The sequence below is a fragment of the Ahaetulla prasina genome, chromosome 1, assembly GCF_028640845.1.
Source record: "Ahaetulla prasina isolate Xishuangbanna chromosome 1, ASM2864084v1, whole genome shotgun sequence".
NCBI lineage: Eukaryota > Metazoa > Chordata > Lepidosauria > Squamata > Colubridae > Ahaetulla > Ahaetulla prasina.
Genome location: NC_080539.1, coordinates 6,601,231 through 6,626,445, shown reverse-complemented (window position 1 = coordinate 6,626,445; position 25,215 = coordinate 6,601,231). Strand labels below are relative to the sequence as shown.

Here is a 25,215-nt window from a genome sequence, read left to right as displayed (position 1 = left end):
CCAAGCCAGCAAGAGATTAAGAATGGTGCATAGATAAAAAAGAAGTTAATTAAGCTAAAATGTGTAGCAGTGGGAGATGGCTGAATCTTTTTGCAAACAGTCAAAAGCATTTTAGCAGAGAAGGGAAGAAAAAAACAAACCCTGCAAATTATTTCAAAAAAGGAAGGAGAGAATGTAGGAAGGTCGGGGTTTTTTTAAAAAAAAATTAATTTTTAAGGGGATGCCTGCTTTGACCTATAGTGGCAGCTTTTTAAAACCACAGTATAGGTAGTCTTCAACTTACAATAGAATAGAATAGAATAGAATAGAATAGAATAGAATAGAATAGAATAGAATAGAATAGAATAGAATTTTTATTGGCCAAGTGTGATTGGACACACAAGGAATTTGTCTTGGTGCATATGCTCTCAGTGTACATAAAAGAAAAGATACATTCAGAATAGAATAGAATAGAATAGAATAGAATAGATTTTTTTATTGGCCAAGTGTGATTGGACACACAAGGAATTTGTCTTGGTGCATAGGCTCTCAGTATACATAAAAGAGAAGATACCTTCAAGAATTCTAAGGTACAACACTCAATGATAGTCACAGGGTACAAATAAGCAATCAGGAACCAATCAATATCAATATAAATCATAAGAATACAAGCAACAAAGTGACAGTCATACAGTCGTAAGTGGGAGGAGATGGGTGATGGGAACGATGAGAAGATTAATAGTAGTGCAGATTTAGTAAACAATAGTTTACTAAATATTTACTAAATTACAATAGTTCATTTAGCGCCCAGTTACAACAGCACTGAAAAAAAGGCAACTTAAGACTGTTTTTCACACTTACGACCGTTGCAGCATCCCCATGGTCACAAATTCGGACGCTTGGGAACTGACTCATATTTATGACGGTTGCAGTGTCCCGTGGGTCACGTGATCCCCTCATGTGACCTTCGGACAAGCAAAGTCAATGGAGGAAAACAGATCCACTTAACAACCGGGCGACATAATTCAAGAACTGCAGTGATTCACTTAACAAATGAAGTGAGAAAAATTGTAAACCGGAGCAAACTCACTTAAAGAATTTCTCACTTAACAACATCAATTTTGGGCACATTTGTGATCCTCGACTTAGAGGACTACCTGTAAATTGCCAGCTGCTTCATTTTTTTGCTTGTTTTGAGTCTCGGATCAGTCATTGTAGCTGTTCCATCACAGCAGGGTTTTAATTCATGTTTTATATCATCCTTCCTCTGCATAATTTGCAATAAGGGGACTCAGCCATTACTGAAATTCACAACCAAATAGGTAAAATAAAAACCAACAAAACCCTTGATTTAGATCACAGACCAGCTAACTTCTTGCTTTTTTTTGCAAAAAATAAAAAGGAACTTGCTGGCAAAAACTCCTCTTTTTTCCCCCCCTTTACTGTGGCTCTGAAGCCCGTGTTCATTTTATCGTTTCTGCTTCACTGCTACATTTTTTCCCCCCAAACTATTCTGGGTCTCCCGCTGAAAAGAATTCGGAGATCAGGAGGACTTCTGATTATCTCCCATTAAGTCAATGTTGACTCCCAGCAGGCACCTAAAATGATAATAATAATAATAATAATAGAGCAACAATAATAGGATTTTTTTAAAAGTAACCAAGTGAGCATTTCTTTCCTTATCTAAAGTCTGGTTACAGATCGGCCTTTCTCTGAGAGAACAAGTAGGGGAGAAAGATTTGATTTCAGTCCTGGGTTTAAAATATCTATACACACACAACGCAAATGGAATTTTATACAAGAAAGGCTTGTAATGCAACAGCTGAAATACATACAGGCATGCCAAAGTCCCAAGCCAGGGAGAGTGTCTGGTTGAATGAAACTGGAGTTACCCTACTAAACAAATATTTCTCAACCTTGGCAATTTGAAGATGTGTAGAATGCCATTCCCAGAATTCCCCAGCCAGCAGGCTTTAAGATGGGTGGACTTCAACTCCCAGAACTCTCCAGCCAGCAGGCTTTAAGATAAGTGGACTTCAACTCCCAGAATTCCTCAACCAGTAGGCTTTAAGATGGGTGGACTTCCACTCCCAGAATTCCCCAGCCATCATCCTTTGGGATATATAACAACCTGGCACAGCCCATTACCCAGGTCGTTAAGACTAATGGGCTCACAGCTAGGACCACACCCACACAGGATGCTACGAAACAACTGACCAATCTGCAAACTTCAACTCCATCTACCAATCAAGATGTAACAACACAGCCAACCAACTCGCTTAGAGCAACAAAGCCAACACTCCCCACCTCCCCACCAGTATTTATAGAGTGACGGCAGCTCCGACCACGCTTTGCTCGCACAAGCACGAAGCCGAAAGCACCAGCCTGAAGATGACGAGTGAGACCTTGTCGAAACGTCATCAAGATACTCTTAACCTTACACGGGAAAAGACCCGAATACGCCAAGACCTGTATATGTATATCTATATCTATATGTATATGTATATGTATATTGTTTTGTATATATTGAATTTAATTGCTGTGGTTGTTAGAAGAATCACAAGAAGGAAGAAAGAGAATTCAAAAACTAGTCCAAACTCCCTGAAAAATTAAAAAGGAACGTAGGAATAATACAGCCAAAGGGGGTGAAAGGGGGGGGGATCCCATTCCCATTTTTTAAACATTTGGCAACTTTCTGGTGCCTCTAATACTTCTCAGAGTCAGCATGGAATGTTTAAAAAAAATGGCAGTTGCAACAATAACAGAAGAGCTGGAAAGGACTTTGGAGGTCATCTAGTCCAACCCCCTGCCCGAGCAGGATTCCCTATACCTGTGATGGTGAACCTACGGCAAGCGTGCCACAGGTGGCACGTAGAGCCATATCTGTGGACACTCGAGCACTGCCCTAGCTCAGCTGCAGCACGCATGTCTGCACCGGACAGCTGGCTTTCGGGCCTTCCGGAAGTCGAGAAACGGGCTGTTTCTGGCCTCCGGGGGGGCGGGGCGGGGAGGAGATTTTCGCCCTCCCCAGGCTCCTAGAAAGGCTCTGGAGCCTGGGGAAGAGCGAAAAACGGCACTTCCAATTGCATCAGAAGTCGGGAAACGGGCCATTTCCAGCCTCCGGATGGCCTCCTGGGGGGGGAGGCTGTTTCTGCCCTCCCCTAACTCCAAGAAAGCCTCTGGAGCCTGGGGAGGGCGAAAAACAGGCCTACCGGGGCCATCACGTGCCAAAAGGGGGGAGCATGGGGAGGTCGCGCGTGCATGCAAGGGGGGTGTTCATGCACGCATGCGTAGGGGGGTCGGGGCACATTGAATTATGGGTGTGGGCATGGCACGCACAAAGCCCCCACCCCCGTGCTCCCCCCCCGGCAAAAAGATCAGCCATCACTGCCCTATTCCCTTTCAGACAAATGATTGTCCCGTCCAGTCTCTTCTTTCAAATCTCCAGTGTTGGAGCACCCACAACTTCTAGAGGCAAGTAGTTCCACTGATTAATTGTCCTCAGTGTCAGGAAATTTCTCCTTAGTTCCAGGTTGTTTCCCTCCTTAATTAAGTTTCCATCTGTTGCTTCTTTTTCTGTCTTCAGGTGCTTTGAAAAATAGCTTGACCCCTCCCCCTTCCTCTCTGTGGCAGCCCCTCCGATATTGGACCGCTACTGATCCTTCTTCTCATTAAAGTCATTCACTTTAATTCAATTTTAAAAAAATATCATTTATTGATATCCCACCTTTATTATTTTTACCAATAACTCAAGGCGGCAAACATATCCACCACGCCTTCCTCCTCCCCAAAACAACAATCCTGCAAGCTGGATGGGGCTGAGAGAGAGGGGGACTGCCCCAAACTTTTATTTATTTATTTATTTATTTATTCGATTTTTATACCGCCCTTCTCCTGAAGGACTCAACTTTTGTCTTGAGCAGAGCTGGTATTCAGCGGTTTGGACCAGTTTGGGCGAACAGGTACTGGCAACCTGCCCACCCAGGTGCAATATGTTCTGTCCCCCCTCACCTCCGTCCGAGTGATGGCTTAATTAGCCGGCACTATCAGCTCTGGCAGCAAACTAGCGAGCATCTGCCAAGTGTCTCTGTTATCTCCCTTGATGCCGATGAGTCAACAAACAGTACTTCAGCTCTAGTTAAGCAGTTGATTTGCTTGCCACGAAGTGGTATAGCAGCCCTGCTGCTTTTATATCCTGTGGGGTGTGACTCCATGACTCAGCACTTCCTAGGCCTGCCCCACCCCTGCTTCTGTTGTTCCCGCCTCTCCTGCCTACGAAACCTAGGGTCCAGCCAGGCCTGATTGCCATCAGCTGGGTCTGGAGGCGTGGCCTGGGGGGGGAAAGAGTCAGGGGACGGAGGCCTCGTTATCTTTTCCACCTGGCCTGCCTCTGGCTCCTGGAGCTGAGCCAGGGAAGCCAGTGCTCCCAAGGTACGTCCTGACGGCCCTTCCCCCTCACTTTCCAAGTTACTTTCTGTCAGGAGGCCCGGCTCGGGGGGCGCAGACACAACACAATATCGTCCTATATCGCTTTATTTTTGACGCCACATGCATGTGTAGACGGCACGGGTGAGCAAAGTGCTGTGTTGTTTGACATTGCACGCATTTGTGGATGGTGCGCACGAGCGAATTGTTGTGTTTTGTGACATCACACGCATTTCCGGTGCTAGCTATACTGGTTGCTGTAGTAAGTGAATCTCACCTCTGGTCTTGGGTTATCTATTTATAAAAAAGATTAACAATGAGGGGTCTATTTTGCACTAACTAAGGCCTTATTTGTTGAGATTTAGTTCATAGGATAAACCACAACCCATCCTGGTTTTTCATAAGACGCTAAGCCAAAAGCAGAACGAACCACGTCAACAGTTTATATTCTCAACCACAGTCATATTTAATTTCCGGCTCGATCTCATGAGACTAAGCCAAGATCAAACCAGCTTTCTGTCTTCCACCAAAACAAACCCACTGGAACAGAATCTGTGGCCAGATGACCCGCAAATTAAGACATTCCTTCATTGGCATCTATTCCCAAATGAGAAATCAAAGAAAAATACTCTTTAACACGGGGGTCTCCAGCCTTGGCAACTTTAAGCCTGGTGGACTTCAACTCCCAGAATTTCCCAGCCAGCTCTGCTTAAAGGCTTAAAGTTGCTTAAAGTTGCTTAAAGGCTTAAAGTTGCCAAGGTTGGAGACCCGTTTTAACAGGTAGTCCTCCACTTACGACCACAATGGGACCAGAAGCAAGGAAAGCAAGTCATGTTAAGCAAGTCGTGCCCAATTTTGCCACGGCAGTTAAGCAAATCATTGCAGCTTTCCCCGGTTGAGTTTTCTTGTCAGAAGATAGTTGAGGAAGGGTGCAGATGGTGATCACATGACTGTGGGGGTGGGGGTGGGGAATGCTGCAACGGTCGTAAGTGTGAGGACTGGTCGTAAGTCACCTTTTTTCAGTGATGTTGTAACTGCAAACAGTCACTAAACGAATAGCTGTAAGTTCATTCGCGGACCGACACGCGTCTTTTCCACAATTCAACACAAGCACCTCTGAACTCAGCTAATCTTGGTTTCAGCACAACAGCCTTAGGGGATATTCAGGGCCGTGGGGGTGGGAAATATCCCTTAGCTATTGCAAACCACCGTGTCTTACTGTTGAGCCGGGCCCCCTGCCAGAAAGTGACTTGGAAAGTGAGGGGGAAGGGCCATTAGGACTTACCTCGGGAGCACCGGCTTCCCTTGCTCAGCTCCAGGAGCCAGAGGCAGGCCAGATGGAGGAGATAACAAGGCCTCCGTCCCCCCTTCCCCCCCACCAGGCCATGCCTGCAGACCCAGCTGATGACAATCAGGCCTGGCTGGACCCTAGGTTTCGTAGGCAGGAAGGGCGGGAACAACAGAAGCAGGGGTGGGGCAGGCCTAGGAAGTGCTGAGTCATGGAGTCACACCCCACAGGATATAAAAGCAGCAGGGCTGCTATACCACTTCGTGGCAAGCAAATCAACTGCTTAACTAGAGCTGAAGTACTGTTTGTTGACTCATCGGCATCAAGGGAGATAACAGAGTCAATTGGCAGACGCTCGCTAGTTTGCTGCCAGAGCTGATAGTGCCGGCTAATTAAGCCAGCGCTGGGACGGAGGCGAGGGGGGACAGAACACTTACACGCAAAGCCTGGGAGACATTTGGATGTCAGTTTTTAGCAGGTCTTTGCCCTCTGCCGTGTAAACAAACCTGGTTCAAACCTTCGCTTTACAACACAGAAAATATGAGAGTTGGATGGGACTTTGGAGGCCTTCTAGTTCAACCTCCTGCTCAAGTAGGAGACCCTATAACATTCCGGAGAAATGGCTGCCCAGTCTTGTCTTAAAAACCTCCGGCGTTGGAGCACCCACAAAAATAATAATAAAGGTTTATAACCAGTGGTGGGATTCAAGTAATTTAACAACCGGTTCTCTGCCCTAATGATTTCTTCCAACAACCAGTTTGCCAAACTGCTCAGAAAGTTAACAACCGGTTCTCCTGAAGTGGTGCGAACTGGCTGAATCCCACCATTGTGTATAACCCACCTTTATTATTATTATTAGTTTTTTACAAATAATTCAAGGGCGAACATATCCAAAACATACCTTCCTCCTCCTATTTTCCCAATAATAACAACCCTGTGAAGTGGGTTGGGACAGAGAGAGGGGGAATGCCCCCAAGGCCACCCAGCTGGCTTCTGTCTCGGGTTATTTATACAAAATAAAAAAAAAAGAGATAAGATTCAAATAAGAACAACTCAATAATTGCCTAAAAGGGCCTTCGGACCTTTCGCCGGGAATTAAAAACTTATTTATTTATCCAAGCGGGACTGGCTTGATTTTTAAATTTTTCAAATTTTTAATTTTTAGTAATTTTATATGGGGTATTTTAGGCTGGGTCAATTTGACGGTTTTAATTTGGCCATTATTGAATACGTATTTTAATTGATATTTTAATTTTGTATATTTAACTGTTTTAACCTTGGCTGTACACCGCCCTGAGTCCTTCGGGAGAAGGGTGGTATAAAAATTTAAATAAATAAATAAGTAAATAAATAAATAAAATTACCAGTTTCCCACTGAAGACACTTTTAATCCCACTCAGAAGCCAATCAATGAGATCCCTATGGATGAGAACCGGATTAGGAAAATATTAGAACGTGCAGAAATGAACAGATTAATGCTTGCTATAAAGGAGAAAGAACAAACTGATTAGAACTGCAGAAAAAACAATGGCTACCAACCTGCCTTCCATTGAGGACCTGTATACTGCACGAATCAAAAAGAGGACTGTGAAAATATCTACAGACCTCTCGCATCCTGGACATAAACTGTTTCAAGTCCTACCCTCAAAACGACGCTATAGAGCACTGCACACCAGAACAACTAGAAACAAGACACAGTTTCTTCCCGAATGCCATCACTCTGCTAAACAAATAAATCCCTCAACACTGTCAAACTATTTACTAGATCTGCACTACTATTAATCTTCTCATTATTCCCATCACCCATCTCCTTCCACTTATGACAGTAACTTTGCCGCTTGTATCCTTACGATTTATACTGATATTGTTTCCTGATTGCTTAATTGTAGCCTATGACTATCATTAAGTGTTGTAAGTATTGTACCTTGATGAAGGTATCTTATTTTCTTTTATGCACATTGAGAGCATATGCACCAAGACAAATTCTTTGTCTCCCCAATCACACTTGGCCAATAAAAAATTCATTCTATTCTATTCTATTCTATTCTACTCTATTCTACTCTATTCTATTCTATTCTAATTTCTGAATATAACACGACATGGGAGCTATTTTATGGATGGTTGGAGAATAAAAATAGAAGTAAATGGAGAAATAGATGGAGATCAGTGAAATAAAGAACATATGTTAAGATAGAGATGTTAATGTGATTATTATGATTGTTAAGATTAGATCTAATATATTTTTAGTAGAAAATACGTTAAGAGGGAGAAATGAATAGTTATAATGCTGATTATTATTGTAAAATTAGAGAATTATTATCAATGTAACAAACACTGTAAATTTTGACTGCAATAGCACATTTGCACCAGACAACACACTGGCTAAAGGAAGATGACATGTTCAAGTTAAAAAAATATACTTATTAAAAAAGAGAGAGAAGCAGCCAATCACCTGTCCTTAAAAGGCCACAACGTGCTTTAAGCCAACAATCCTGGTTAAAGATTGGTCAGTTAGTTTCTTGCGGATAACCTGACTTCTCCAAGCCGTTTTGCCACATGGAACGGGGCCCACACGTAATCCGTTCTGAATGCTCCTTTGGCTAAGAAGCAGAGAGATCCTCAGAACTCGGTAAATGGATCTTATGCAACACACAAGAGATCAACCTCGCGAAACGCACCTCGCCTGCCTTGATCAATGAAACCAAGCCGGGTTTTTCTTTTAACCAAAGGCCTTGCTTTCTGCAATGTCATAAAAGCTAGCTAGTTTTTTTTTTTTAAAAAAAAAAGGCGGTTGGGGACTAAAGAACAGAATGTTTACCCAGAGAATCTTAATTTCAAATCCCACTCCTCCTAAATATATTCGGAGGGAGGGAGGGTTAGGAAGGTGGATGGTTTTGAACTCGGGTGGTTGGAGAAGACCCCGAAAATAAACCAAGTGATCCTTCCAAATTCTGACGGAAGAGAATATTTGTCGCTCAAGGTTGAACTGTGAGGTCTTCTCTGAGCTTGGTGGTTTTCTTGCAGATGTTTCGTGACCCAACTAGGTAACGTCTTCAGTGCTAGAAGGAAGTTGGAGTTGCAGAGAGGAGGAAGAGGAGGAAGAGGAGGAAGAAAAGGAAGACGACGATGACTGTGGGATCCTTCGTGCTCTCTGAGCTTAGTGGTTTTCTTACAGATGTTTCATGACCCAATTAGGTAACATCATCAATGCTAGAAGGGAGTTGGAGTTGCAGAGAGGAGGAGGGGGAAGAAGACCAAGAGGAAGAGGAGGAGGAAGAGGAGGAAGACAATGACTGTGGGATCCTTCGTGCTCTCTGAGCTTAGTGGTTTTCTTACAGATGTTTCATGGCCCAATTAGGTAACATCATCAATGCTAGAAGGGAGTTGGAGTTGCAGAGAAGAGGAGGAGGAGGAGGAAGAAGAGGAAGAAGAGGAGGAAGAAGAGGAAGACAACTGTTGGGTCCTTCGTGCTCTCTGAGCTTAGTGGTTTTCTTACAGATGTTTCATGACCCAATTAGGTAACATCATCAATGCTAGAAGGGAGTTGGAGTTGCAGAGAAGAGGAGGAGGAGGAGGAGGAGGAGGAGGAGGAAGAGGAGGAAGAAGAGGAAGACAACTGTTGGGTCCTTCGTGCTCTCTGAGCTTAGTGGTTTTCTTACAGATGTTTCATGACCCAATTAGGTAACATCATCAATGCTAGAAGGAAGTTGGAGTTGCAGAGAGGAGGAAGAAGAGGAAGATGATGATGATTGTGGGGTCCTTGATGCTCTCTGAGCTTGGCTGTTTTTTGGGGGGGGGGTTGCAGATGTTTCATGACCCAACTAGGCAATATCATCAGTGCTAGAACGGAGTGGGTTTTGAAGAGCGGAGGAGAAGGAAGAAAAGGACGACGACTGTGGGGGTCTTTGGTGCTCTCTGAGGTTGATGGTTTTCTTGCTGAAGCTTCAATACTCAACTAGGTACCATCATCAGTTGCTAGAAGGGAGCAGGGTTTGCACCCCGTTTACGAATGTGACTTGCCCTGTTCATGTTGGTGGGAACCATCTCGATGGTTCTTTGATTAAGCTGTTGTTGACTGATTTGGTAGTTCTTTGGTTGGGGTATTGCTTACCGCTAGATGGTTGATCCTAACAAACAGGAAGCAGCAGGTGAAGCTAAGCAAGATCACATCAAATACCTGTACAATTAGCACAGGGGGCCCCCAAGGCTGTGTGCTCTCCCCACTTCTCTTCTCTCTGTATACCAATGACTGCATCTCCAACGATCCATCTGTTAAGCTACTGAAGTTCGCAGATGACACAACAGTGATTGGTCTCATTCGAGACAATGACGAATCCGCATATAGACGAGAGGTCGAACGACTAGCCTTGTGGTGCAACCAAAACAATCTGGAACTGAACACACTCAAAACCGTAGAAATGGTGGTAGACTTTAGGAGAAACCCTTCCATACTTCCACCTCTCACAATACTTGACAACACAGTATCAACAGTAGAAACCTTCAAATTTCTGGGTTCTATCATATCGCAAGATCTCAAATGGACAGCTAACATCAAAACATCATTAAAAAGGACAACAAAGAATGTTCTTTCTGCGCCAACTCAGTAAGCTCAAACTGCCCAAGGAGCTGCTGATCCAATTCTACAGAGGAATTATTGAGTCTGTCATTTGCACCTCTATAACTGTCTGGTTCGGTTCTGCAACCCAACAAGAAAAACACAGACTTCAGAGGATAATTAGAACTGCAGAAAAAATAATTGCTACCAACCTGCCTTCCATTGAGGACCTGTATACTGCACGAATCAAGAAGAGGGCCGTGAAAATATTTGCAGATCCCTCGCATCCTGGACATAAACTGTTTCAATTCCTACCCTCAAAACGACGCTATAGAGCACTGCACACCAGAACAACTAGACACAAGAACAGTTTTTTCCCGAAGGCCATCACTCTGCTAAACAAATAATTCCCTCAACACTGTCAGACTATTTACTGAATCTGCACTACTATTAATCTTTTCACAGTACCCATCACCAATCTCTTTCCACTTATGACTGTATGACTGTAACTTGTTGCTGGCAATCCTTATGATTTATATTGATATACTGACCATTAATTGTGTTGTAAATGTTGTACCTTGATGACCGTATCTTTTCTTTTATGTACACTGAGAGCATATGCACCAAGACAAATTCCTTGTGTGTCCAATCACACTTGGCCAATAAAATTCAATTCAATTCTATTCTATTCTATTTTTAATCTTGGAGTTAATCCCTGTTTATCAAGAACACTCCCACCTACAATGACATGGCAAGCCACTCATATATAACAAGAGAGCACACTGCATTCACTGCTAACATGGGATGATGTTACCTAGTTGGGTCATGAAATGTCTGCAAGAAAACAACCCAAGCTCAGAGAGCCACCAAGGACCCTGTAATCCACAGTTCCCCTCGAGGCACAAATGACCAGGCTCAAATTATACAACTTTGGATTTACGATGCAAAGATCCCGCTATCTTGGGAAAACCATAATGTTGAGAAGGGTGGAAGGAAAGAGAAGAAAAGGACGGCCATCAGAAACTGGAGGGACTTACAGTATTGACGGGGGCACCGTTGGAAGATCTGAAGGACCAGGTTAGATACAGATTAACAGAGTTAGAAGGGGACCTTGTAGGTCATCTAGTCCAATCCCCTGCCCAAGCAGGAGACCCTACACCATTTCTGACAGATGGCAATCCAGTCTCTTCTTGAAAGCCTCCAGTTGTGAAGCTCCCACAACTTCCGAAGTCAACTTCTGTTCCATGGGTTGATTGTTCTCATTGTCAGAAAATTTCTCCTTATTTCTAGGTTGAATCTTTCCTTGGTCAGTTTCCATCCATTGTTCCTTGTCTGGCCGTCAGGGGCTTTGGAAAATAGCTTGACCCCCTTCCTCCTCTCTGGGGCAGCCCCTCAAATATTGGAAGACTGCTATCCTGTCTCCCCTGGTTCTTCTCTTCACTAGACTAGCCATGCCAAGTTCCTGCAACTGTTCATCGCATGTTTTAGCCTCCAGTCCTCTAATCAACCTGGTTGCTCTCCTCTGCACTTGTTCTAGAGCCTCAACATCTTTTTTTTAATAGTTTGGTGACCAAAATTGGATGCAGTTATTCCAGGTGTGTTCTTTTGAGAGAGATCATCCTGGAGAAGGGTACTAAAAGAGTCAGCAATGATGCTACAACCAAGTCAAAAGCATGACCTAGATTTTCAGTCGCTCTGCCAAATAAGTGGCAATTAGATTATAGCAATCTACTTCAGAACAAGCCACAGCAGACCAACTACATTAAAGTGAACTGAACTGTGTTGTTCGGAACACAAGCAGATTTGCTTTCGCCGTAAAAAAATGTTCTCACCCAGGAAAAGAATCTAGAGCACAATATATCTCAACTCCATTCCTGCAAGGTTAGTTTTCTGCTTACGGGGGAAATTGGGGCTCACAACCGCTATAGCAGGGGTCTCCAACCTTGGCAACTTTAAGACCTGTGGACTTCAACTCTTGGCCACTCGAAAAAGTATGGACTTCAACTCCCAGAACTCCTCAGTCAGCCAGGAATTCCGGGAGTTGAAGTCCAAACAGTTGCCAAAGTTGAGACACATTGCTTTTGATCAGGGTGTCCAATCCTGGCTTAAGAGTTGTGGACTTCAACTCCCAGAATTCCCCAGGAGATGATGTCCACGATAGGATAGGACAGGACAGGACTAGGACTAGAAGAAGAGGAGAAAGGAAGAGAATACGGGCCGGGATAGCTCAGGCAGTAGAGAAGCCTGTTATTAGAACACAGAGCCTGCAATTACTGCAGGTTTGAGCCCGGCCCAAGGTTGACTCAGCCTTCCACCCTTTATAAGGTAGGTAAAATGAGGACCCAGATTGTTGGGGGGGGCAATAAGTTGACTCTGTAAAAAATATACAAATAGAATGAGACTATTGCCTTATACATTGTAAGCCGCCCTGAGTCTTCGGAGAAGGGCGGGGTATAAATGTAAACAAAAAAAAAAAGAATAGAAGAGAGAAGAATAGAGTATAGAGTAAATAGAGAATATAGAGAATAGAATAGGGAAGGGACCTTGGAGGTCATCTAGTCCAACCCACTGCTCAAGCAGGATGCCCTATACCATGTGTTGTGTCTGCGCTCCCCGAGCCTAGGCCCCTGCCAGAAAGTGACTCGGAAAGTGAGGGGGAAGGGCCATCAGGACTTACCTCTGGAGCACCGGCATCCCTGGCTCAGCTCCAGGAGCCAGAAGCAGGCCAGGTGGAAAAGATAACGAGGCCTCCGTCCCCTGACTCTTTCCCCCCCAGGCCACGCCTCCAGACCCAGCTGATGGCAATCAGGCCTGGCTGGACCCTAGGTTTCGTAGGCAGGAGAGGCGGGAACAACAGAAGCAGGGGTGGGGCAGGCCTAGGAAGTGCTGAGTCATGGAACCACACCCCACAGATTTAAAAGCAGCAAGGGCTGCTATACCACTTCGTGGCAAGCAAATCAACTGCTTAGAGGGAGAATTAGAGCTGAAGTCCTGTTTGTTCCTGGTTTCCTGACTGACTCATCGGCATCAAGAGAGATAACAGAGACACTTGGCAGACGCTCGCTAGTTTGCTGCCAGAGCTGATAGTTGCCGGCTAATTAAGTCATCGCTCGTGTCTCCCGGACTGCAGAGGGAGGCAGATCACCATGTCAGAGAAGTCACTGTCCAGTCTTTTCTTAAAAACCTCCAATGATGGAGCACCCACAACTTCTGGTGGCAAGCTGCTCCACTGGTTACTTGTCCCCACTATTAGGAAGTTTCTCCTTAATTCCAGGTTGCTTCTCTCCTTGATTTTTTTTTTATTTGCATTTATATCCCACCCTTCTCCGAAGACTCAGGGCGGCTTACACTATGTCAAGCAATAGTCTTCATCCTTTTGTATATTATATACAACGTCAACTTATTGCCCCCCCAACAATCTGGGTCCTCATTTTACCTACCTTATAAAGGATGGAAGGCTGAGTCAACTGCTTGGGCCTGGTGGGGCTTGAACCTGCAGTAATTGCAAGCAGCTGCTGTTAATAACAGACTGTCTTACCAGTCTGAGCCACCAGAGGCCCCTATTAATGATTAATTTCCATTCATTATTTCTTGTCTTGCCTTCTGGTTCTTTGGAAAATACCCCCCTCTTCTTCGTGGCAGTCCCTCAAATACTAAACTACTGCTATGATGTCCCCTCTAGTCCTCTTTGTCTCTAGACCAGGGGTCTCCAACCTTGGTAGCCTTAAGCCTGGTGGACTTCAACTCCCAGAATTCCCGAAAGCAAAGCTGGCTGGGGAATTCTAAGAGTTGAAGTCCGCCAGGCTTAAAGCTACCAAGGTTGGAGACCCCTGGTCTAGACTAGCCATAACCCAATATTTTTGCAATATTTTAGTCTCCTGGCCTTTAACCACCTTTATTGCTTTTTCTCCGCGCTTTTCCCAAAAGGCCCAACATCTTCTTCTTTTTTTTTTGTAGAGACTTTCTTCAAAGTTGCCAAATTTGGGAAACACTTATTAAGCCCAAGAAGAAGGGCCTTCTCCTTGGTGGCTCCCACCCTGTGCACTATCATCCCTGCAGAGCAAAAATTGGGTCTCACTTTGTTACTCTTTTAAAAGGCCCTGAAGTCGTGATTTTTCCCAGCAGGCCTGGGGACCCCAGAATGGTACGGACCCCATCAAGGGGTTTGTGCAAGAGCAGGGGTGTCAAAACTCGATTTACCTTGAGAGCCGCATCAGGGTTGTGTTTGACCTCGGAGGGCCAGGTGGCATTGGTGGCCATGGTGGGTGTAACATAGGACTCCTGTCGCAAGCACCTGTGGTGGCCAAGTGCTAATATGCAGGACTTCCCAGAGCCCAGTGGCGAAATCCAATTTTTTTTATTATCTATTCTGTGGGCGTGGCTTGGTGGGCGTGGCTTGGTGGGCGTGGCAGGGGAAGGATACTGCAAAATCTCCATCCCCACCCCACCCTGGGACCAGCCAGAGGTGGCATTTGCCGGTTCTCCGAACTACTCAAAATTTCCACTACGGGTTCTCCAGAACCTGTCAGAACCTGCTGGATTTCACCCCTGCCTGAGATCCTCCATCACTCTCATTATAATTTACTTCCTTCCTTCCTTCTCTTCTCTGTCCTTCCCTCTTCATTCTCCTTTCTTCTTTCTCCTTCCTTCCTTCCTTCTCTTCGTCCTTCCCTCTTCATTCTCCTTTCCTTTTCCTTCCTTCCCTCTTCATTCTCCTTTCATTCTCCTTTCCTTCCTTCCTTCTTCTTTTCCTTCCTCTTCATTCTCCTTTCTTCTTCCTCTTCATTCTCCTTTCTTCTTCTCCTCCTTCCTTCTTCTTTCTCCTCCTTCCTTCCTTCCTTCTCTTCTTTGTCCTTCCTCTTCATTCTCCTTCCTTCCTTCCTTCCTTCCTTCTTTTCCTTCCTCTTCATTCTCCTTCCTTCCTTCCTTCCTTCTCTTCTTTGTCCTTCCTCTTCATTCTCCTTTCATTCTCCTTCCTTCTTCTTTTCCTTCCTCTTCATTCTCCTTTCTTCTTCTCCTCCTTCCTTCCTTCCTTCTCTTCTTTGTCCTTCCTCTTCATTCTCCTTTCTTCTTTCTCCTCCTTCCTTCTTTTCCTTCCTCTTCATTCTCCTTCCTTCCTTCCTTCCTTCTCTTCTTGTCCTTCCTCTTCATTCTCCTTTCCTTCCTTCCTTCTTCTTTTCCTTCCTCTTCTTTCTCCTCCTTCCTTCCTTCCTTCCTTCTTTGTTCTTCCTCTTCATTCTCCTTTCCCTTTCCTTCCTCCTTCCTTCCTTCCTTCTCTTCTTTGTCCTTCCCTCTTCATTCTCGTTTCCCTTTCCTTCCTTCCTTCTTTTTCCTTCCCTCTTCATTCTCCTTTCTTCTTTCTCCTTCCTTCCTTCCTTCTCTTCTTTGTCCTTCCCTCTTCATTCTCCTTTCTTCTTTCTCCTTCCTTCCTTCTTTTCCTTCCCTCTTCATTCTCCTTCCTTCCTTCCTTCCTTCTCTTCTTGTCCTTCCTCTTCATTCTCCTTTCCTTCCTTCCTTCTTCTTTTCCTTCCTTCTTCTTTCTCCTCCTTCCTTCCTTCCTTCCTTCTTTGTTCTTCCTCTTCATTCTCCTTTCCCTTTCCTTCCTCCTTCCTTCCTTCCTTCTCTTCTTTGTTCTTCCTCTTCATTCTCCTTCCTTCCTTCCTTCCTTCTTTTCCTTCCTCTTCATTCTCCTTCCTTCCTTCTCTTCTTGTTCTTCCTCTTCATTCTCCTTTCATCTACCTTTCCCTCTTCTTTTTCCTTCCTTGCTCCCTTCCCATCGTTCTTTCTTTTTCTTCGCCTTTCCTCTTTCCCTTTCTCCTTTCCTGTCCCTTCTTGCATGCTCAAATGCAAAAGGGGAAGCCATTCCTCCTTTTGTTTTGTTTTCAGTTTGTTTTGATAGCCCTCTGCCAGCGAGCTCCTTTTCGCTGGCAGAGGGCTGCAGGAGGCCATCGTGGCTGAAAATGCGGCACGGGGAGGGGGGGATGTGTGTGGCCCCTTCCAAGCTCCATTTTCGCTGGTCCTTTGCTCTTTCCAGGTTGGCGCCGTGGGCCAAATCTAAGCACCTCTTGGGCTGGGTCTGTCCCCCCACCCCCAGGCCTTGAGTTTGACACAGTGGTCACCATGATGGGGTGTGTGTGAGGGGGGATTATTGGGTATTTTATTTGGGATTTTACTTCTGTAAGCCAACCGCAGCCACCATAAGTACTGCCGGATAGATTCTCTTAACAATATATTATTGACTATAGCCACAATCTGTAAAATGAGATTATCAACCCCGATCCACCTTCGTTGTTTTCGGTTTAGTTGATTTTATCTGTGGTTTAATTTGAAGTGTGGGGAGGGGGAGAGTTTTCTGCTGTGAATTTCAATTATATAACTCTAATTGTCCTAGGGCATTCTGCTGTTTTGACCCTAAACTACCCAATGCAGTTGACAGAAATTGAATCAATCCAAATTCAAGAAGCAATGGGTGGAAACTGATCAAAGAAAGAAGCAACTTAGAACTAAGGAGAAATTTCCTGACAGTTAGAACAAGGAAAAATTTCCTGACAGTTAGAACGATTAATATAGTGTAAGCTGCCCTGAGTCTTCGGAGAAGGGCGGGATATAAATGCAAATAAAAATAAAAATAAAATAAATAAAATAAGTGGAACGACTTGCCTGCAGAAGTTGTGAATGCTCCAACACTGGAAATTTTTAAGAAAATGTTGGATAACCATCTGACTGAGATGGTGTAGGGTTTCCTGCTTGGGCAGGAGGTTGGACTAGAAGGCCTCCAAGGTCCCTTCCAACTCTGTTGTTATATATATAAATTAATCTTCGAAATAAACTATGTTCAGAATGCACGTTCTGTTCTTTGTCTCTCCCACTCGCCCTCTGGTTTACTCTCCACTGGACCCTGGACCACAATTGATCCCAAAATTTCTGCTGCTAAGCAAGACACTTGCTGAGTGAACTTTGCCTTAATTTACGACTTTCCTTGCCACATTTGTTAAGTGAATCAATGAAGTTATTACATTAGTCACATGATTGTTAAGTGAATCGGGCTTTCCCCATTGACTTTGCTTGTCAGAAGGTCGCAAAAGAGGATCGTGTGACCCCAGGACACTGCGACCGTCATAAATATGAGTCAGTTGCCAAGCATCTGAATTCTGGTTATGTGACCATGGGGATGCTACAACGGTTGTGTGAAAAATGGTCAAAAGTCACTTTTTTTCAGTGTTGTAACTTTGAACGGTCACTAAATGAAATGTTGTAAGTGAAGGATTACCCGTACTTATTTTCCAATATATTGACAGTGTTTCTCAGCCTGGGTAACAATTGAAGATGGGTGGAATTCAACTCCCAGAATTCCCCATTGGCTGGGGGATTCTGGGAGTTGAAGTTCATCCCTCTTAAAGCACGCTGGCTGGGGAATTCTGGGAGTGGAAGTCCACCCATCTTAAAGCAGACTGGCTGAAGAATTCTGGGAGTGGAAGTCCGCCCATCTTAAAGCAGGCTGGCCGGGGAATTCTGGGAGTGGTAGTCCACATACCTTAAGATATATGGAAGTTAAAAAACACTGTCCTAAATCCTTGGGAAAATTAAAAAAACATTGTTCTAATACATATACAGCTGGGATTTGTAAACCAGGATCGATGGTTTAGCTTTGCATAAATACTAACCATCAGGGGCAGTTAATCTAGTATAAGAAGTAGGTTGTTTAGCATGACTTTCCTAGCTTATGCTGCAGCTAATTTAGGAGAGAATATAGTAGTCGCAGCTCAGGGTTGAACTGGGATTTTTGGGGCTCTCTGAGCTGGGGTTGTTTTCTTGCAGACGTTTCATGACCCAACTTGGTGACATCATCAGTGCGAGAAGGGAGTGGGGATTGCTCTCTGTTTATATACAGGTGACTTGCCCTGCCAGTGTAATTTACCGCACTCAACACAAACAAGCCAACAGTAAACAAGCTAATGAAGGAACTCCCAACCAATGCTGACGGGGCAGGCTAGGATAACCAAACAGAGCAAACCCCATTCCCTTGTAGCACTGATGATGTTACCTGGTTTGGTAATGAGACGTCTGCAAGCAAACAGTCAAGCTCAAGAGAGCTCCAAGGATCCACAAAGTGAAACAGTTGTTAAGTGAGCTTTGCCCCATTTTATGACCTTTTTTTTTTTTGCCACAGTTAAGTGAGTCACTGCAATTCTTAAGTTAGTAACTCGGTCATTAAGTGAATCTGGCTTCCCCATTGACTTTGCTCGTCAGAGGGTTGCAAAAGGTGGTCACATAAATCCAGGCTACTGCAACCGTCGTAAGCACGAGTCAATTGCCAAGCGTCTGAATTTTGATCAAGGGACCATAGGGATGTTGCAACGGTCGTTAAGTGTGAAAAATGGTCATAAGTCCCTTTTTCCGGTGCCGCTGTAATTCTGAACGGTCACTAAACGAACTGCTGTAGGTTGAGGAATATCTTATACGTTAAACAAAATTTATTTATTTATTTATTTATTTTATTTATTTTTATACTTTTATACCGCACCATCTCCCGTAGGACTCAGGGCGGTTCACAGGCATATTAAAATACAACAATAATAAATAAGCAATTTAAAACCCAATTAAAACAAAATATTTCAATCGCCAAATGACTAAAACGGTAAAAACCGGTTAAAACCCATTAAAATTAACTAAAATATTTTATTCTTAGGCTAGTCCAGCTCGTTGAAATAATAAAGTCTTCAGTTCACGCCTGAAGGTCCGGAGGTCAGGGAGTTGCTGTAACCCTGGAGGAAGCTCGTTCCACAGGGCCGGTGCTGCCACAGAGAAGGCCCTCCCCCTGGGGGTCGCCAACCTGCATTGCTTGGTCGACGGCACCCGGAGGAGGCCCGCTCTGTGGGAGCGCACCGGTCGTTGGGAGGCTATCGGCGGCAGGAGGCGGTCTCATAGGTACCCCGGTCCTAAGCCATGGAGCGCTTTAAAGATGATGACCAAAACCTTGAATTGCACCCGGAAGGCTAAAATCATATAAGTATCTTTTCTTTTATGTACACTGAGAGCATATGCACCAAGACAAATTCCTTGTGTGTCCAATCACACTTGGCCAATAAAAATTCTATTCTATTCTATTCTATTATACAAAGAATAACTTATTTATAGAATAAAATCATATAAGTTATACAAAGTTGACTTTGTATATAATATATAAATGGATGAGGCTATTGCTTAACACAACGTAAGCCGCCCTGAGTCTTCGGAGAAGGGCGGGATATAAATTCAAATTAAAAAAGAAAAAAGTTTCATGAATTATTATTTTTTTTAAAAAAAGGCACCAATGAAAGGGGATTGCCTTGTGACCATCTAGCTCCTGTTTTGTTTCTTGCCATGTTGCGCGGTAGGGAAAAAGTACCAAAAAAAAAAAGAATAAAAAAAAAAAATAAAGACTACAGATAGTCCTCGATTTACAATTCATTTAGTGACAGTTCAAAATCAGGGCGGAACTGGAAAAAGTGACTTTTGAGCATTTTTCTCACGACCGTCGCGGCATCGAAATTCAGATGCTTGGCAACTGGTTCATATTTACGACGGTCGCAGTGCCCTGGGGTCACGTGATCCCCCTTTTGCGACCTTCTGACAAGCAAAGTCAATGGGGAAGCCAGATTCACTTAGCGACCATGTGACTAATAGCTGGAATGACTCACTTAACAAGGGAGGCAAGAAAGATCATAAAATGGGACAAAACTCACTTAACGAATGTCTCACTTAACATAAATTCTGGGCTCAACTGTGGTTGTTAAGTCCAAGGTTACCTGTATTCTATTCTGTTAAGGCCACTGACTCACATTTATGACGGTTGCAGCATCCCAGGGTCGTGTGATCCCCTTTTGCGACCTTCTGACCAACAGAAGTCCATGGGTAAGCCAGATTCACTTAACAACCGTGTTACTAACTTAACTGCAATGATTGGGCAAAAAAAAGTCATAAAATGGGGCAAAACTCACTTAACAAATGTCTCATTTAGCAACATAAATTGATTGTTTCCCGATTGTTTATGTACCTTGATGAACGTGTCTTTTCTTTTATGTACACTGAGAGCATCTGCACCAAGACAAATTCCTTGTGTGTCCAATCACACTTGGCCAATAAAAAATTCTATTCTATTCTATTCTATTCTATTCTATTCTTATGAACGTATCTTTTCTTTTATGTACACTGAGAGCATCTGCACCAAGACAAACTCCTTGTGTGGTTCAATCACACCTGGCCAATAAAAAATTCTATTCTATTAATATAATAATATAATATAATATAATATAATATAATATAATATAATATAATATAATATAATATAATATAATATAATATAATATAATATAATATAATATAATATAATATAATATAATATATAATATAACATAACATAATATAATATATATAATATAACAACAGAGTTGGAAGGGACCTTGAAGGCCTTCTAGTCCAACCCCTTGCCTAGGCAGGAAACCCTACACCATCTCAGTCAGATGGTTATCCAACATTTTCTTAAAAATTTCCAGTGTTGGAGCATTCACAACTTCTGAAGGCAAGTCGTTCCACTTATTAATTGTTCTAACTGTCAGGAAATTTCTCCTTAGTTCTAAGTTGCTTCTTTCCTTGATCAGTTTCCACCCATTGCTTCTTGTTCTACCCCCAGGTGCTTTGGAGAACAGCTTGACTCCCTCTTCTTTGTGGCAGCCCCTGAGATATTGGAAGACTGCTATCATGTCTCCCCTAGTCCTCCTTTTTATTAAACTAGACATACCCAGTTCCTGCAACCGTTCTTCATATGTTTTAGCCTCCAGTCCCCTAATCATCTTTGTTGCTCTTCTCTGCACTCTTTCTAGAGTCTCCACATCTTTTTTACATCGTGGCGACCAAAACTGAATGCAGTATTCCAAGTGTGGCCTTACCAAGGCATTATAAAGTGGCACTAACACTTCACGTGATCTTGATTCTATCCCTCTGTTTATGCAGCCCAGAACTGTGTTGGCTTTTTTGGCAGCTGCTGCACACGGCTGGCTCATATCTAAATGGTTGTCCACTAGGACTCCAAGATCCCTCTCACAGTTACTACTATTGAGCAAGGTACCACATATACGGTACCTGCGCATTTTGGGTTTTTTTTGCCTAAATGTAGAACCTTACTTTATATTCATAAATTGCAGTCGTAAGTCGAGGACTTCCTTTACAAAGCTGCATTTGGGAAAGGCAATTTCCCCCCCCAATTTTCCCCTACATTTACAGATCATGTTAAAGAGAATGCTTGAACCAGAGTGATGGACGAGTTGTGAGAAAGCACTAAAATTTGGTTTGCTGGACCGGTCTGGTTAAAATGCATCTTTAAACAGCCTTTTCCGTTTAAGGCCGGCTGCCTACACAGAAGTCAAACTGCATTAATAAATATAAAAAAACACCAAAATAAATTAGAATGTCCAAAGGCAGACTCTCCATTCTGCAAACACACATAAAGGCAACATCCTCCTTTCTGGTTCCCTTTGCAGCACCAGAAAATAAACAAATAAAAGGACCTCACTCCTAGTCACCCAACCAGCAGGGCTGATAAATAAATAGAAACAGTCACATGCTTTGCTGAAGAGCGAGAAAGGGAGGGGGAAGAGAGAGAGAGAAAAAATAGAGTTAGGATTAGGAACTGATAAGCTTTTTCAGTGGCGGAGCCGCAGCCAGCCTGCCTGCCAGCCAGGGAATCACAGATGCAAAAGCCAGACTACCAAACCCCTGCTGCACAGCAGGTTACAAACTTCAAGACTGCTCAAATGCAATCTTGAAGATTGCAAGGGTGCTAAAAACAGTACAGCTTTTTTTTTTTTTAAAGAGAATTTTCTCTAAAGCTATGAAGGGAATACAAGGATAGCAGTTTTCCAATATTTGAGGGGCTGCCACAGAGAGGAAGGGGGTCAAGCTATTTTCCAAGGCACCCGAAGGCCAGACAAGGAATAATGGATGGAAACTGAACAAGGAGAGATTCAACCTGGAAATAAGGAGGAATATTCTGACAGTGAGAACAATCAACCCATGGAACAGAAATTGCCTTCGGAAGTTGCGGGAGCTTCATCACTTGAGATTTTCAAGAAAAGATTGGACTGCAATTTGTCAGAAATGGTGTCTCCTGCTTGGGCAGGGGGTTGGACTAGATGACCTATAAGGTCCCTTCCAACTCTGTTAATCTGTTAATTTCACCCATATACATGCAAACTGATGGAACTCTAGATATTTTTTTTTTACTTGCTTGGATTGTAGCCTTTTGCAAAAAATAAAAAAGCTGTTTAGAAAGATAGCTCACCGTACAAATTGCATGTTAAACATATGCAGGGCATCGATTGCAGAAAAAAAACACATTTTTTTTCCTGCCCACATAATCTTGCCTGCTTTGGTTGATCACCTTGTGATTTTTCACTTACAGGTGAAATAGATTTTTTTTGGGGGGGGGTGTGCACAAAATTTTCAGGATTGTTTTCTCCCACATCATTCAGAACTTTGTAAAAAAGTTTTTATTTTATTTTATTGGGGGGGGGACCTTCTCTGGACTATAAAGAGACAATAAGAACCTCTGAGCATAGAAAGAGTGTTTTTACTAATAGATTACAAGAGGCTGCTCTTCCCTGCACCCAACTTATTTTTTTTTCTCTCCAGAAACTACCATCAAATCTGCTAGCATCTTTTCCAAGAAACTGTATTTGTTAATTTTGGTTATTTAACTTAGCAAGCAGCAGCTTCTTTTCCAGCTAACACCTTTTCCAGCTAACAAATTTTATTCAAACATGTCAGCTGGAAAAGGTGTTTTAGAATGATCAATCCAATTCCTCTCCTGCAAAGCACTCACACACAAACTGAGTTAGGAGACAATGAACTGTTAAAAGTTACTTCCATCTCAAAAACACAGCCTTTCCTCAAGGCCTGAATCTTAAAAAAAACGTATATTCTCCCTTCCCATCTGGGGGAAAAAAACCACAAATATACACTGCTCCATGTACCCTTCAGTAAAGGGTGAAAAAGAATGAAAACAAGCTTTTAAAAACCTCAAGGCAAACTTTACAGAGATGGAAGACCTAAGAATCATGTTTACAAGGCAGCCAACGCACAATGCAATGAATCTGAACCAATATTGAAAAGGATGTGCTTTTTATATACTCACGGGCTTCCTTTCCATAATGCCGAGAAGGACAGCAATGTAATAAAATAAATTAATAAAATAGATTTTTGGTTACTAAATTGGGACAACAGCTGAGACGACAAGCTGTCCAGGGGAGCCAGCAGTGATTGTGGGCGCTCCAACAACTGGAGGTTTTTAAGAGGAGACTGGACAACCATATGTCTGAAATGGTATAGGGTCTTCTGCTTGAGCAGGGGGTTGGACTAGAAGACCTCCGAGGTCCCTTTCAACTCTTTCATTCTGTTATTCTCCTGCTCGAGCAGGGGGCTGGACTAGAGGACCTCCGAGGTCCCTTTCAACTCTTTCATTCTGTTATTCTCCTGCTCGAGCAGGGGGCTGGACTAGAGGACCTCCGAGGTCCCTTTCAACTCTTTCATTCTGTTATTCTCCTGCTCGAGCAGGGGGCTGGACTAGAGGACCTCCGAGGTCCCTTTCAACTCTTTCATTCTGTTATTCTCCTGCTCCAGCAGGGGGCTGGACTAGAGGACCTCCGAGGTCCCTTTCAACTCTTTTATTCTGTTATTCTCCTGCTCGAGCAGGGGGCTGGACTAGAGGACCTCTGAGGTCCCTTTCAACTCTTTCATTCTGTTATTCTCCTGCTTGAGCAGGGGGCTGGCCTAGATGACCTCCAAGGTCCCCTCCCAACTCTCCTTATCCTGGTTGGCAAAACCAGCGTCACTTGGCAGTCAGCAGGATAAAGGATCCTTTGATCAGACTTGTAACCCAACCAGCCGGTCTCTCCCCAGCCTTTTCAAACCACCAAGAAACCAAAATCCGAGCCCGAGCAAGGATACAGGAGAACCTCCAAAGCCAAGAGCAGTCAAGACACCTCCAAACTTCTCAAAGGAGAGAGGGAGGGGGGGGAAAGATTGGAAGAGAGGCTGCTGGAACATCAAATGCAAACGCAGAAGGGGTGCAAAAACGGGGCGACTCCGGAGTAAGCCGATTGCAGCCACTCCGGAGTTGCAAGGGAAGGCAGGAAACCCAGCCGAAAAGACGCCTCGGGCGGCGGCGGCGGGAAGCGGGGGAGAAGCCAGCCAGGATGCCGCGCCGGCCAGCCAGCCCAGCCAAGCAGCCAGCCAGCCGGGGAACAGCGCGCTTGGACAGGGCCGTCACGTCGCCTGCTTCTCCAACTGGGCGCTCCCGCCGGGCATCGCTCCAGCTCGGATCGCTGCAGGGGGAAAAGACCCTCCTCGGGGGGGGGCCAAGCGCCGGAGGATCTCCGTTCTCCATCCCCTTGCAAAGCAGCCGGGTGGCCGAACGCCCCAAAACGCTCCTCCGCGGGCCGCTTCGACCCCTTCCGAGAGCCCCCAATTGCAACCACGACCACCCCCCAAAAACTGCGATCCTTCATCCTCCTCTCCATCCCGGCCGCCGGACTCACCTGCCCAGCGCGGGACCGTCTGCAGCCGCCCGCGGAAGGTAGACGGCGGACGGTGCCCCGGAGAGCGCCAGCCTCCTCCAGCTCCGCAGCTGTCTCCGACACCCACCCTCCTTCGAGCAACCCCTACTTTGTCTGCCCCCAGCTCCGCGGGACTCCCTGCCCTTTTATAGGAGGCGGGGAAGCCCCGCCTCTCTTCTCCTCCTCCCGACCACCCACCACCCACCTCACGTTGGCCCTTGATGGCCAGGTGAGCAGGCCAATCGTGGCGGCCGGGCACCTAGCAACACCCAGCGGGTTGGGCGCGAGGCTGCGGCCGCCTCTGGAGAGCAAGGCCAATGGGAAGGGGGCGAGGGAGGCTACCCCCCTCCTCCACCCCCACCCCCTAGGGAGGCAGC

The 25,215-nt window shown here is 44.5% G+C and overlaps 1 protein-coding gene across 1 annotated transcript in view; it reads right to left on the bottom strand.

Moving 5' to 3' along the window:
* The window catches only part of YPEL2 (yippee like 2), a 105,839-nt gene extending 80,883 nt beyond the window's left edge, over positions 1 to 24,956 (bottom strand). Inside the window, exon 1 of the mRNA XM_058164091.1 lies at positions 24,821 to 24,956. The gene's annotated coding sequence lies outside the window, so the exon portion shown is untranslated. The remainder of the gene's footprint in view (positions 1 to 24,820) is intronic.
* Positions 24,957 to 25,215: the final 259 nt, after the last annotated feature.